Source organism: Pleurodeles waltl, chromosome 3_1 (genome assembly GCF_031143425.1).
Source record: "Pleurodeles waltl isolate 20211129_DDA chromosome 3_1, aPleWal1.hap1.20221129, whole genome shotgun sequence".
Classification (NCBI taxonomy): Eukaryota; Metazoa; Chordata; class Amphibia; order Caudata; family Salamandridae; genus Pleurodeles; species Pleurodeles waltl.
In genome coordinates this window covers 1,988,724,291-1,988,739,491 of record NC_090440.1, presented here as the reverse complement: position 1 = coordinate 1,988,739,491, position 15,201 = coordinate 1,988,724,291, and the positions used below count along the sequence as shown (strand labels likewise).

At 44.0% G+C, this 15,201-nt stretch overlaps 2 non-coding genes and 1 pseudogene across 2 annotated transcripts; all 3 read left to right on the top strand.

Moving 5' to 3' along the window:
* The first annotated feature begins 2,228 nt into the window (after positions 1–2,228).
* LOC138286187 (small nucleolar RNA U3) lies at positions 2,229–2,435 on the top strand (annotated as a pseudogene).
* A 4,090-nt stretch (positions 2,436–6,525) lies between these two features.
* Positions 6,526–6,743, top strand: LOC138286142 (small nucleolar RNA U3). The gene has a single exon (XR_011201835.1). It is a non-coding gene; the product is annotated as a small nucleolar RNA U3 (small nucleolar RNA).
* Positions 6,744–10,866: 4,123 nt separating this feature from the next.
* LOC138286177 (small nucleolar RNA U3) lies at positions 10,867–11,084 on the top strand. The gene has a single exon (XR_011201867.1). It is a non-coding gene; the product is annotated as a small nucleolar RNA U3 (small nucleolar RNA).
* Positions 11,085–15,201: the final 4,117 nt, after the last annotated feature.

The window sequence follows — 15,201 nt, the reverse complement described above, 5'->3', positions numbered from 1 at the left end:
GAGGCTTGCACTGCAGTTGCGTGACTTCTAGTGACGCAACAGCGGTCAGACCTTTTAACCATATCTAGGAGATCACGCAAAGCCACTTGGCGTGGCTTTGAATAGTCCCGTAGATAGTGATTAAGGCAAGGCATTGTAAAGCGGTGCGCTGGCTTACTCTGCATTAGGGAGGTGATCCAAGGGCTTTGCAGTGTGTGTTCCAACGCAACACCCATGTTGTTAGACGCATCCCCAAATTTACAGAGCCATGTAAATCTGGGAATGCACCAACACCTTACCCCTCCCCAGGGGAGGGTCAGTGAGGAGAAATATCTTTATTTCTCTTTGTTGTTTCCCCTTTCTATGTGTGTTGCGTTTTGCAGCACGCATAGGAAAAGGGAAAAGCCTCCCAAGATTGTTTTTGTGTAGGAAGGTGCCTCTTCCTTCACAAAAACAATTTTGCCTACAACGCAGACAACTTTGCACCATGGTGCAAGGTTGCCGGCGCTGGCTCTAGGCAGTCAAAATGGCTCCAGCGCAGTGGAAAAGGACAGTATTGCATACATATAACACATTATTGCCCGTTTTCTTTGACACAGGGCACAGCAATGTGACTTGCTGTGCTGCCCTGCGCCAAAATGTCGTAAATCTGCCCCAGTGTTTGTAAGTGTCAGAGAGTTGTTGCAGAAAAGCCCTGATCTGGAAAGGAAGGGCAGAGTTGTATTTATGAAACAACTGTCTTTTGTTGATGGCTGTTCCTTTCTTCATTTGAGGAAGGGCTGGATGACGGATACATTCACTGAAATGTTCGGTTCCTATTCTGAAGAATACTAGGATCAAAATTGTCCCGACAAGGATTCACTCCCCGGTGAACGGAATCTTCTGTACAAGAAAAATAAACCGTGTTTTGGATACTTCTATAATACAGAGATGCCTAAAAGTCATGGGGCCTGGAAAAGCTGCATATGTTCAAAGCGGCTGGTAGGACAAGGTGTTGCTGATGTGAAGGCTTTCTTTGATGTCCAGGTATTCAGAGCTCATCTGAAAGTGGTAGGTTCCGTTGTAACCCGTGGTTCCTGCGGAATGCCATCGCCTTGTAAGGGTCTTACACGTGAACTGGGGGAGAGTTACTTTGTTTGGGGAGACTGATTGAAGACATTGCCATACATTTGATCTGTGGTGCAACTTTTCAAAATGTAAAGGTAGGTTGCTTGCTACACCTTTTGTTTCCATACTTGCAAACCTACCAGGTCGTTTCTCATTCACTAGCAATCAGTATCACGCTTTCGGCACATTGAAAGGTCATAATCTGAACCAAATATTCTGATTGAAAACTGTCTTCCTGCAAAATCCTGTGGAACCTGCCGTTTTGTTTCAAGTTTTCCCCATTTTCCCTTGTGTAAGGCATTGCAGTAGTCCAAATGAGTGCTAATTAATGCTCTGCCTCTTAACATGTAAATCGATTTGCGTCAGGAAGTTGAACATCTCACCAAGATATCTGAGGATGAAACTACCAGAGAAATCCATGTCTTGGCTTGAGCTTCAAAATGAAGGCTGTGAACAAGAATAATTCCCAGTGTTTTCACCACCTACACTTTCAGCACAGTATGATGTGAACTCAGAGGGCAAGTGTGTGCTGCTTTACTTGAACAGAGTAAGCGCTCTGGTGATTCTGTCCGATCTCCAGTAAAATGCACCCACTTCGTGCAGTCTGATAATGCGTAGCCATCTTGAAATGGTAATAATTGTCATTTAGTGCAGTGCCGAAAGCTCTGGAAGTAACGGTAGACTGTCTTTTTTGTGAGTTTACCAACTGTTTCTCTTACTTTTTAAACAAGTTAAAATGTGTTTGTTGCGGTAAACGAGAGCAGGAAAGGAAAGTATGGCTGCCGTTTCTTTACCTGTTTGAACTTTAACTTTCATACTGTAGTCCTCTGTCTGTTTCAGGGGCAGCCAACAGGTAACCTGTGTGTGTGTGTGTGTGTCTGTGTGTGAGACAGGGCCGGGAAAAGGCAGGCTGAATTTGATTGATGGCTGATTTCTGATATGCAAATTTTTAAAGCATTGTGTCACCCGAGTTCTAGGGAGAACTCTTTCTTGCACAGAAATGCACGCGCATCTGCTGAATGCTATTTTGTGGTCTTATCTATATATTTATATGTTTTTTGACTTGATGCCCAACAGGTGCTTACTGTAGGTAAGAAGGGTTTCCACTTTTTCTGTCTGTGTGAGCTGGAAGTGGTTCAGGCAAGACTATACTTTCAGGGATCATTTCTATAGTTTTTAACTGAGGAAATGTGTTCGAAAGTGTCTGGTCTTCGCTAACCACGAGGAAGAGTTGTAGTGTTTTCTTCTGAGCGCGAAGCCAGTGGACAGTGTTGCATTTGTGCAGCTGCTGTCTGCTATTGATCAACGTTTCTCTCTTCTTTTACGAAGAACTGGACAAGAGAGTACAGCATTTTAAACTTCTTTTCTTGGATATTTGATGGTTGCCAGATTCTCACTTGACTTGTATTTGCAATCACCTCTTTTGGGCTTTTTTGGGGCTTTCTTTTATAAACTGAGTTTTTCAAACGGTCTTTCTAATCGTAATTTGGTACATTTAAGTAAAGAGGGTCTTTTCAAATGGATCCGAGGAAGGGGAAGATTTACTCACCTTTTACGCAACTCAGCAGGACAACTTGAGGATAAAACGTAGAGAAACAAAGATATTTCTCCTTGTTGCTCCTCAGTTGGGAAGGCGTACGCGTTCCCAGGTTTACTACTCTTAGTAAATCTGGGAATGCATGAAAGAGCATGGGTGGATGCCTAAGATCACCCACTCCCTACCCATGGAACGCCTTCCCGGCAAACAGTAACGCAAGGCAGCGACTTGCGCTGCCATGGGTTACTCTAGATTTATTAAGACATGCAATGCCACGCAAGGTGGCCTTGCGTGGTTTAGTAAACCTCACTGATGCCCTGGTGTTGCCTTACGCTGTGATAACGCAAGCGTTTCATAAATCTGGGCCTCTATGTTTGATCTATTTTTAGAGTTTAGACATCTTCCACACAATTAGTGCCGCTCAGTGGCTTATCGCCCTGTCGAATTGACGTGGGGAAAAGGGGCTTTCTAATGCTAGTTAGTCTTTTTAGACTAAAACCAAGAGTAACACCCTGGTCACAGGTCCTAAAATGTATAAGGCTGTTGAGGATCTTAGACCGATGAGGACAAAGAACGCCGTCTTGGGTATTTGCTAAGGTGTTGCACGGGGAGTCGCATAGCACAAAGTAACGTAAGCGTAAAGGATTGCATCTGATTACTTACCATAAAAGCCTGTAGGCGCAGCAGAAAATCATTCAGCTTCCCAGGAACGCTCGCACAACCTCTAGTACATCAAGGGCTAGATGTCTTAGGACATTGGAATTTTTTAAGATTCATTGGGGACAGTGAAGTTGCAACAATCAAATAATGGTTGGAATAAGCCATCTGGTCTAATATTCTAGCAAATGTCGTTTTTTTGGCTTTCCTGTTTAATTTAAAGCATTCTTACCTCATTGAACGAAATGTTGAGCTGTCAGCATAGGCGTCGTTCCTCTGCTGTCACATTAGTTAAATGCCCTGTCCCCTCGCTTTTGTCAATAACTCTCAACAGAAGACGTTTAATGATCCCTTTGGGCCCCTAATAATGTTCTCGTATGCTATATTAGAACACTGCAAGATTGATAGCCTCATGAAGAAAATCGGAATGCCAGCAGCTTTTAAACAGTAGAATAATCCCTGTACCTTGAAAATGGTAAAGCTGCAATGTGTGGAACCCCGGAGGCCGCCATTTTGGAGTTCAAACATGCCCCAATGCCGGGGAAACGAGGTGGGTGGGTTGGCGGCAGAGCGTGAATTGGAGAAGGTTCCGCTCTGGCGGCAGGCCAGTTGAGTGCTTCAAAACTTTGCCTAATCTTGGCTTTATAGGAGCCAGGAGCGTAGCCCGACTGCCTTCCCAGCAATGTCCTTTTTTAAAATAATGAAATAAATAGATAAGTAAATATAAAAACAAAAAACAAAGTAAGACTAAATTGTGGTACCCTCTAGCCTGCTGGAAGAGGGGATGTGGACTGTTTTTCGCCTTCAACTTGAGCCTGTCGTGCTGAAGCAATACTTTAGTTAGCGGCATAGACCACAGCAGCAGTTTTTAAAGTCTGTATCACTTACCATCTGAGAGCTAAGCCAGATGGCAGCAAAAATGCTGTTGTGACATCTTCCTGTGCCACTGGAACAGAGTGGCATAGCGTTATAAAAAGTTTCTGAAGAAAGAAACTGGAACTAGTGGGGCATATTTAAGAGAGGCTTGCACTGCAGTTGCGTGACTTCTAGTGACGCAACAGCGGTCAGACCTTTTAACCATATCTAGGAGATCACGCAAAGCCACTTGGCGTGGCTTTGAATAGTCCCGTAGATAGTGATTAAGGCAAGGCATTGTAAAGCGGTGCGCTGGCTTACTCTGCATTAGGGAGGCGATCCAAGGGCTTTGCAGTGTGTGTTCCAACGCAACACCCATGTTGTTAGACGCATCCCCAAATTTACAGAGCCATGTAAATCTGGGAATGCACCAACACCTTACCCCTCCCCAGGGGAGGGTCAGTGAGGAGAAATATCTTTATTTCTCTTTGTTGTTTCCCCTTTCTATGTGTGCTGCGTTTTGCAGCACGCATAGGAAAAGGGAAAAGCCTCCCAAGATTGTTTTTGTGTAGGAAGGTGCCTCTTCCTTCACAAAAACAATTTTGCCTACAACGCAGACAACTTTGCACCATGGTGCAAGGTTGCCGGCGCTGGCTCTAGGCAGTCAAAATGGCTCCAGCGCAGTGGAAAAGGACAGTATTGCATACATATAACACATTATTGCCCGTTTTCTTTGACACAGGGCACAGCAATGTGACTTGCTGTGCTGCCCTGCGCCAAAATGTCGTAAATCTGCCCCAGTGTTTGTAAGTGTCAGAGAGTTGTTGCAGAAAAGCCCTGATCTGGAAAGGAAGGGCAGAGTTGTATTTATGAAACAACTGTCTTTTGTTGATGGCTGTTCCTTTCTTCATTTGAGGAAGGGCTGGATGACGGATACATTCACTGAAATGTTCGGTTCCTATTCTGAAGAATACTAGGATCAAAATTGTCCCGACAAGGATTCACTCCCCGGTGAACGGAATCTTCTGTACAAGAAAAATAAACCGTGTTTTGGATACTTCTATAATACAGAGATGCCTAAAAGTCATGGGGCCTGGAAAAGCTGCATATGTTCAAAGCGGCTGGTAGGACAAGGTGTTGCTGATGTGAAGGCTTTCTTTGATGTCCAGGTATTCAGAGCTCATCTGAAAGTGGTAGGTTCCGTTGTAACCCGTGGTTCCTGCGGAATGCCATCGCCTTGTAAGGGTCTTACACGTGAACTGGGGGAGAGTTACTTTGTTTGGGGAGACTGATTGAAGACATTGCCATACATTTGATCTGTGGTGCAACTTTTCAAAATGTAAAGGTAGGTTGCTTGCTACACCTTTTGTTTCCATACTTGCAAACCTACCAGGTCGTTTCTCATTCACTAGCAATCAGTATCACGCTTTCGGCACATTGAAAGGTCATAATCTGAACCAAATATTCTGATTGAAAACTGTCTTCCTGCAAAATCCTGTGGAACCTGCCGTTTTGTTTCAAGTTTTCCCCATTTTCCCTTGTGTAAGGCATTGCAGTAGTCCAAATGAGTGCTAATTAATGCTCTGCCTCTTAACATGTAAATCGATTTGCGTCAGGAAGTTGAACATCTCACCAAGATATCTGAGGATGAAACTACCAGAGAAATCCATGTCTTGGCTTGAGCTTCAAAATGAAGGCTGTGAACAAGAATAATTCCCAGTGTTTTCACCACCTACACTTTCAGCACAGTATGATGTGAACTCAGAGGGCAAGTGTGTGCTGCTTTACTTGAACAGAGTAAGCGCTCTGGTGATTCTGTCCGATCTCCAGTAAAATGCACCCACTTCGTGCAGTCTGATAATGCGTAGCCATCTTGAAATGGTAATAATTGTCATTTAGTGCAGTGCCGAAAGCTCTGGAAGTAACGGTAGACTGTCTTTTTTGTGAGTTTACCAACTGTTTCTCTTACTTTTTAAACAAGTTAAAATGTGTTTGTTGCGGTAAACGAGAGCAGGAAAGGAAAGTATGGCTGCCGTTTCTTTACCTGTTTGAACTTTAACTTTCATACTGTAGTCCTCTGTCTGTTTCAGGGGCAGCCAACAGGTAACCTGTGTGTGTGTGTGTGTCTGTGTGTGAGACAGGGCCGGGAAAAGGCAGGCTGAATTTGATTGGTGGCTGATTTCTGATATGCAAATTTTTAAAGCATTGTGTCACCCGAGTTCTAGGGAGAACTCTTTCTTGCACAGAAATGCACGCGCATCTGCTGAATGCTATTTTGTGGTCTTATCTATATATTTATATGTTTTTTGACTTGATGCCCAACAGGTGCTTACTGTAGGTAAGAAGGGTTTCCACTTTTTCTGTCTGTGTGAGCTGGAAGTGGTTCAGGCAAGACTATACTTTCAGGGATCATTTCTATAGTTTTGAACTGAGGAAATGTGTTCGAAAGTGTCTGGTCTTCGCTAACCACGAGGAAGAGTTGTAGTGTTTTCTTCTGAGCGCGAAGCCAGTGGACAGTGTTGCATTTGTGCAGCTGCTGTCTGCTATTGATGAACGTTCCTCTCTTCTTTTACGAAGAACTGGAGGAAGGAAACACAAACTGAGTGGTTAGCTTCTTGTTTCAGTTTAAGAGAGTACAGCATTTTAAACTTCTTTTCTTGGATATTTGATGGTTGCCAGATTCTCACTTGACTTGTATTTGCAATCACCTCTTTTGAGCTTTTTGGGGGCTTTCTTTTATAAACTGAGCTTTTCAAACGGTCTTTCTAATCGTAATTTGGTACATTTAAGTAAAGAGGGTCTTTTCAAATGGACCCGGGGAAGGGGAAGATTTACTCACCTTTTACGCAACTCAGCAGGACAACTTGAGGATAAAACGTAGAGAAACAAAGATATTTCTCCTTGTTGCTCCTCAGTTGGGAAGGCGTACGCGTTCCCAGGTTTACTACTCTTAGTAAATCTGGGAATGCATGAAAGAGCATGGGTGGATGCCTAAGATCACCCACTCCCTACCCATGGAACGCCTTCCCGGCAAACAGTAACGCAAGGCAGCGACTTGCGCTGCCATGGGTTGCTCTAGATTTATTAAGACATGCAATGCCACACAAGGTGGCCTTGCGTGGTTTAGTAAACCTCACTGATGCCCTGGTGTTGCCTTACGCTGTGATAACGCAAGCGTTTCATAAATCTGGGCCTCTATGTTTGATCTATTTTTAGAGTTTAGACATCTTCCACACAATTAGTGCCGCTCAGTGGCTTATCGCCCTGTCGAATTGACGTGGGGAAAAGGGGCTTTCTAATGCTAGTTAGTCTTTTTAGACTAAAACCAAGAGTAACACCCTGGTCACAGGTCCTAAAATGTATAAGGCTGTTGAGGATCTTAGACCGATGAGGACAAAGAACGCCGTCTTGGGTATTTGCTAAGGTGTTGCACGGGGAGTCGCATAGCACAAAGTAACGTAAGCGTAAAGGATTGCATCTGATTACTTACCATAAAAGCCTGTAGGCGCAGCAGAAAATCATTCAGCTTCCCAGGAACGCTCGCACAACCTCTAGTACATCAAGGGCTAGATGTCTTAGGACATTGGAATTTTTTAAGATTCATTGGGGACAGTGAAGTTGCAACAATCAAATAATGGTTGGAATAAGCCATCTGGTCTAATATTCTAGCAAATGTCGTTTTTTTGGCTTTCCTGTTTAATTTAAAGCATTCTTACCTCATTGAACGAAATGTTGAGCTGTCAGCATAGGCGTCGTTCCTCTGCTGTCACATTAGTTAAATGCCCTGTCCCCTCGCTTTTGTCAATAACTCTCAACAGAAGACGTTTAATGATCCCTTTGGGCCCCTAATAATGTTCTCGTATGCTATATTAGAACACTGCAAGATTGATAGCCTCATGAAGAAAATCGGAATGCCAGCAGCTTTTAAACAGTAGAATAATCCCTGTACCTTGAAAATGGTAAAGCTGCAATGTGTGGAACCCCGGAGGCCGCCATTTTGGAGTTCAAACATGCCCCAATGCCGGGGAAACGAGGTGGGTGGGTTGGCGGCAGAGCGTGAATTGGAGAAGGTTCCGCTCTGGCGGCAGGCCAGTTGAGTGCTTCAAAACTTTGCCTAATCTTGGCTTTATAGGAGCCAGGAGCGTAGCCCGACTGCCTTCCCAGCAATGTCCTTTTTTAAAATAATGAAATAAATAGATAAGTAAATATAAAAACAAAAAACAAAGTAAGACTAAATTGTGGTACCCTCTAGCCTGCTGGAAGAGGGGATGTGGACTGTTTTTCGCCTTCAACTTGAGCCTGTCGTGCTGAAGCAATACTTTAGTTAGCGGCATAGACCACAGCAGCAGTTTTTAAAGTCTGTATCACTTACCATCTGAGAGCTAAGCCAGATGGCAGCAAAAATGCTGTTGTGACATCTTCCTGTGCCACTGGAACAGAGTGGCATAGCGTTATAAAAAGTTTCTGAAGAAAGAAACTGGAACTAGTGGGGCATATTTAAGAGAGGCTTGCACTGCAGTTGCGTGACTTCTAGTGACGCAACAGCGGTCAGACCTTTTAACCATATCTAGGAGATCACGCAAAGCCACTTGGCGTGGCTTTGAATAGTCCCGTAGATAGTGATTAAGGCAAGGCATTGTAAAGCGGTGCGCTGGCTTACTCTGCATTAGGGAGGCGATCCAAGGGCTTTGCAGTGTGTGTTCCAACGCAACACCCATGTTGTTAGACGCATCCCCAAATTTACAGAGCCATGTAAATCTGGGAATGCACCAACACCTTACCCCTCCCCAGGGGAGGGTCAGTGAGGAGAAATATCTTTATTTCTCTTTGTTGTTTCCCCTTTCTATGTGTGCTGCGTTTTGCAGCACGCATAGGAAAAGGGAAAAGCCTCCCAAGATTGTTTTTGTGTAGGAAGGTGCCTCTTCCTTCACAAAAACAATTTTGCCTACAACGCAGACAACTTTGCACCATGGTGCAAGGTTGCCGGCGCTGGCTCTAGGCAGTCAAAATGGCTCCAGCGCAGTGGAAAAGGACAGTATTGCATACATATAACACATTATTGCCCGTTTTCTTTGACACAGGGCACAGCAATGTGACTTGCTGTGCTGCCCTGCGCCAAAATGTCGTAAATCTGCCCCAGTGTTTGTAAGTGTCAGAGAGTTGTTGCAGAAAAGCCCTGATCTGGAAAGGAAGGGCAGAGTTGTATTTATGAAACAACTGTCTTTTGTTGATGGCTGTTCCTTTCTTCATTTGAGGAAGGGCTGGATGACGGATACATTCACTGAAATGTTCGGTTCCTATTCTGAAGAATACTAGGATCAAAATTGTCCCGACAAGGATTCACTCCCCGGTGAACGGAATCTTCTGTACAAGAAAAATAAACCGTGTTTTGGATACTTCTATAATACAGAGATGCCTAAAAGTCATGGGGCCTGGAAAAGCTGCATATGTTCAAAGCGGCTGGTAGGACAAGGTGTTGCTGATGTGAAGGCTTTCTTTGATGTCCAGGTATTCAGAGCTCATCTGAAAGTGGTAGGTTCCGTTGTAACCCGTGGTTCCTGCGGAATGCCATCGCCTTGTAAGGGTCTTACACGTGAACTGGGGGAGAGTTACTTTGTTTGGGGAGACTGATTGAAGACATTGCCATACATTTGATCTGTGGTGCAACTTTTCAAAATGTAAAGGTAGGTTGCTTGCTACACCTTTTGTTTCCATACTTGCAAACCTACCAGGTCGTTTCTCATTCACTAGCAATCAGTATCACGCTTTCGGCACATTGAAAGGTCATAATCTGAACCAAATATTCTGATTGAAAACTGTCTTCCTGCAAAATCCTGTGGAACCTGCCGTTTTGTTTCAAGTTTTCCCCATTTTCCCTTGTGTAAGGCATTGCAGTAGTCCAAATGAGTGCTAATTAATGCTCTGCCTCTTAACATGTAAATCGATTTGCGTCAGGAAGTTGAACATCTCACCAAGATATCTGAGGATGAAACTACCAGAGAAATCCATGTCTTGGCTTGAGCTTCAAAATGAAGGCTGTGAACAAGAATAATTCCCAGTGTTTTCACCACCTACACTTTCAGCACAGTATGATGTGAACTCAGAGGGCAAGTGTGTGCTGCTTTACTTGAACAGAGTAAGCGCTCTGGTGATTCTGTCCGATCTCCAGTAAAATGCACCCACTTCGTGCAGTCTGATAATGCGTAGCCATCTTGAAATGGTAATAATTGTCATTTAGTGCAGTGCCGAAAGCTCTGGAAGTAACGGTAGACTGTCTTTTTTGTGAGTTTACCAACTGTTTCTCTTACTTTTTAAACAAGTTAAAATGTGTTTGTTGCGGTAAACGAGAGCAGGAAAGGAAAGTATGGCTGCCGTTTCTTTACCTGTTTGAACTTTAACTTTCATACTGTAGTCCTCTGTCTGTTTCAGGGGCAGCCAACAGGTAACCTGTGTGTGTGTGTGTGTGTCTGTGTGTGAGACAGGGCCGGGAAAAGGCAGGCTGAATTTGATTGGTGGCTGATTTCTGATATGCAAATTTTTAAAGCATTGTGTCACCCGAGTTCTAGGGAGAACTCTTTCTTGCACAGAAATGCACGCGCATCTGCTGAATGCTATTTTGTGGTCTTATCTATATATTTATATGTTTTTTGACTTGATGCCCAACAGGTGCTTACTGTAGGTAAGAAGGGTTTCCACTTTTTCTGTCTGTGTGAGCTGGAAGTGGTTCAGGCAAGACTATACTTTCAGGGATCATTTCTATAGTTTTTAACTGAGGGAATGTGTTCGAAAGTGTCTGGTCTTCGCTAACCACGAGGAAGAGTTGTAGTGTTTTCTTCTGAGCGCGAAGCCAGTGGACAGTGTTGCATTTGTGCAGCTGCTGTCTGCTATTGATGAACGTTCCTCTCTTCTTTTACGAAGAACTGGACGAAGGAAACTCAAACTGAGTGGTTAGCTTCTTGTTTCAGTTTAAGAGAGTACAGCATTTTAAACTTCTTTTCTTGGATATTTGATGGTTGCCAGATTCTCACTTGACTTGTATTTGCAATCACCTCTTTTGGGGCTTTCTTTTATAAACTGAGCTTTTCAAACGGTCTTTCTAATCGTAATTTGGTACATTTAAGTAAAGAGGGTCTTTTCAAATGGACCCGAGGAAGGGGAAGATTTACTCACCTTTTACGCAACTCAGCAGGACAACTTGAGGATAAAACGTAGAGAAACAAAGATATTTCTCCTTGTTGCTCCTCAGTTGGGAAGGCGTACGCGTTCCCAGGTTTACTACTCTTAGTAAATCTGGGAATGCATGAAAGAGCATGGGTGGATGCCTAAGATCACCCACTCCCTACCCATGGAACGCCTTCCCGGCAAACAGTAACGCAAGGCAGCGACTTGCGCTGCCATGGGTTACTCTAGATTTATTAAGACATGCAATGCCACGCAAGGTGGCCTTGCGTGGTTTAGTAAACCTCACTGATGCCCTGGTGTTGCCTTACGCTGTGATAACGCAAGCGTTTCATAAATCTGGGCCTCTATGTTTGATCTATTTTTAGAGTTTAGACATCTTCCACACAATTAGTGCCGCTCAGTGGCTTATCGCCCTGTCGAATTGACGTGGGGAAAAGGGGCTTTCTAATGCTAGTTAGTCTTTTTAGACTAAAACCAAGAGTAACACCCTGGTCACAGGTCCTAAAATGTATAAGGCTGTTGAGGATCTTAGACCGATGAGGACAAAGAACGCCGTCTTGGGTATTTGCTAAGGTGTTGCACGGGGAGTCGCATAGCACAAAGTAACGTAAGCGTAAAGGATTGCATCTGATTACTTACCATAAAAGCCTGTAGGCGCAGCAGAAAATCATTCAGCTTCCCAGGAACGCTCGCACAACCTCTAGTACATCAAGGGCTAGATGTCTTAGGACATTGGAATTTTTTTAGATTCATTGGGGACAGTGAAGTTGCAACAATCAAATAATGGTTGGAATAAGCCATCTGGTCTAATATTCTAGCAAATGTCGTTTTTTTGGCTTTCCTGTTTAATTTAAAGCATTCTTACCTCATTGAACGAAATGTTGAGCTGTCAGCATAGGCGTCGTTCCTCTGCTGTCACATTAGTTAAATGCCCTGTCCCCTCGCTTTTGTCAATAACTCTCAACAGAAGACGTTTAATGATCCCTTTGGGCCCCTAATAATGTTCTCGTATGCTATATTAGAACACTGCAAGATTGATAGCCTCATGAAGAAAATCGGAATGCCAGCAGCTTTTAAACAGTAGAATAATCCCTGTACCTTGAAAATGGTAAAGCTGCAATGTGTGGAACCCCGGAGGCCGCCATTTTGGAGTTCAAACATGCCCCAATGCCGGGGAAACGAGGTGGGTGGGTTGGCGGCAGAGCGTGAATTGGAGAAGGTTCCGCTCTGGCGGCAGGCCAGTTGAGTGCTTCAAAACTTTGCCTAATCTTGGCTTTATAGGAGCCAGGAGCGTAGCCCGACTGCCTTCCCAGCAATGTCCTTTTTTAAAATAATGAAATAAATAGATAAGTAAATATAAAAACAAAAAACAAAGTAAGACTAAATTGTGGTACCCTCTAGCCTGCTGGAAGAGGGGATGTGGACTGTTTTTCGCCTTCAACTTGAGCCTGTCGTGCTGAAGCAATACTTTAGTTAGCGGCATAGACCACAGCAGCAGTTTTTAAAGTCTGTATCACTTACCATCTGAGAGCTAAGCCAGATGGCAGCAAAAATGCTGTTGTGACATCTTCCTGTGCCACTGGAACAGAGTGGCATTGCGTTATAAAAAGTTTCTGAAGAAAGAAACTGGAACTAGTGGGGCATATTTAAGAGAGGCTTGCACTGCAGTTGCGTGACTTCTAGTGACGCAACAGCGGTCAGACCTTTTAACCATATCTAGGAGATCACGCAAAGCCACTTGGCGTGGCTTTGAATAGTCCCGTAGATAGTGATTAAGGCAAGGCATTGTAAAGCGGTGCGCTGGCTTACTCTGCATTAGGGAGGCGATCCAAGGGCTTTGCAGTGTGTGTTCCAACGCAACACCCATGTTGTTAGACGCATCCCCAAATTTACAGAGCCATGTAAATCTGGGAATGCACCAACACCTTACCCCTCCCCAGGGGAGGGTCAGTGAGGAGAAATATCTTTATTTCTCTTTGTTGTTTCCCCTTTCTATGTGTGCTGCGTTTTGCAGCACGCATAGGAAAAGGGAAAAGCCTCCCAAGATTGTTTTTGTGTAGGAAGGTGCCTCTTCCTTCACAAAAACAATTTTGCCTACAACGCAGACAACCTTGCACCATGGTGCAAGGTTGCCGGCGCTGGCTCTAGGCAGTCAAAATGGCTCCAGCGCAGTGGAAAAGGACAGTATTGCATACATATAACACATTATTGCCCGTTTTCTTTGACACAGGGCACAGCAATGTGACTTGCTGTGCTGCCCTGCGCCAAAATGTCGTAAATCTGCCCCAGTGTTTGTAAGTGTCAGAGAGTTGTTGCAGAAAAGCCCTGATCTGGAAAGGAAGGGCAGAGTTGTATTTATGAAACAACTGTCTTTTGTTGATGGCTGTTCCTTTCTTCATTTGAGGAAGGGCTGGATGACGGATACATTCACTGAAATGTTCGGTTCCTATTCTGAAGAATACTAGGATCAAAATTGTCCCGACAAGGATTCACTCCCCGGTGAACGGAATCTTCTGTACAAGAAAAATAAACCGTGTTTTGGATACTTCTATAATACAGAGATGCCTAAAAGTCATGGGGCCTGGAAAAGCTGCATATGTTCAAAGCGGCTGGTAGGACAAGGTGTTGCTGATGTGAAGGCTTTCTTTGATGTCCAGGTATTCAGAGCTCATCTGAAAGTGGTAGGTTCCGTTGTAACCCGTGGTTCCTGCGGAATGCCATCGCCTTGTAAGGGTCTTACACGTGAACTGGGGGAGAGTTACTTTGTTTGGGGAGACTGATTGAAGACATTGCCATACATTTGATCTGTGGTGCAACTTTTCAAAATGTAAAGGTATGTTGCTTGCTACACCTTTTGTTTCCATACTTGCAAACCTACCAGGTCGTTTCTCATTCACTAGCAATCAGTATCACGCTTTCGGCACATTGAAAGGTCATAATCTGAACCAAATATTCTGATTGAAAACTGTCTTCCTGCAAAATCCTGTGGAACCTGCCGTTTTGTTTCAAGTTTTTCCCATTTTCCCTTGTGTAAGGCATTGCAGTAGTCCAAATGAGTGCTAATTAATGCTCTGCCTCTTAACATGTAAATCGATTTGCGTCAGGAAGTTGAACATCTCACCAAGATATCTGAGGATGAAACTACCAGAGAAATCCATGTCTTGGCTTGAGCTTCAAAATGAAGGCTGTGAACAAGAATAATTCCCAGTGTTTTCACCACCTACACTTTCAGCACAGCATGATGTGAACTCAGAGGGCAAGTGTGTGCTGCTTTACTTGAACAGAGTAAGCGCTCTGGTGACTCTGTCCGATCTCCAGTAAAATGCACCCACTTCGTGCAGTCTGATAATGCGTAGCCATCTTGAAATGGTAATAATTGTCATTTAGTGCAGTGCCGAAAGCTCTGGAAGTAACGGTAGACTGTCTTTTTTGTGAGTTTACCAACTGTTTCTCTTACTTTTTAAACAAGTTAAAATGTGTTTGTTGCGGTAAACGAGAGCAGGAAAGGAAAGTATGGCTGCCGTTTCTTTACCTGTTTGAACTTTAACTTTCATACTGTAGTCCTCTGTCTGTTTCAGGGGCAGCCAACAGGTAACCTGTGTGTGTGTGTGTGTGTGTGTCTGTGTGTGAGACAGGGCCGGGAAAAGGCAGGCTGAATTTGATTGGTGGCTGATTTCTGATATGCAAATTTTTAAAGCATTGTGTCACCCGAGTTCCATGGAGAACTCTTTCTTGCACAGAAATGCACGCGCATCTGCTGAATGCTATTTTGTGGTCTTATCTATATATTTATATGTTTTTTTACTTGATGCCCAACAGGTGCTTACTGTAGGTAAGAAGGGTTTCCACTTTTTCTGTCTGTGTGAGCTGGAAGTGGTTCAGGC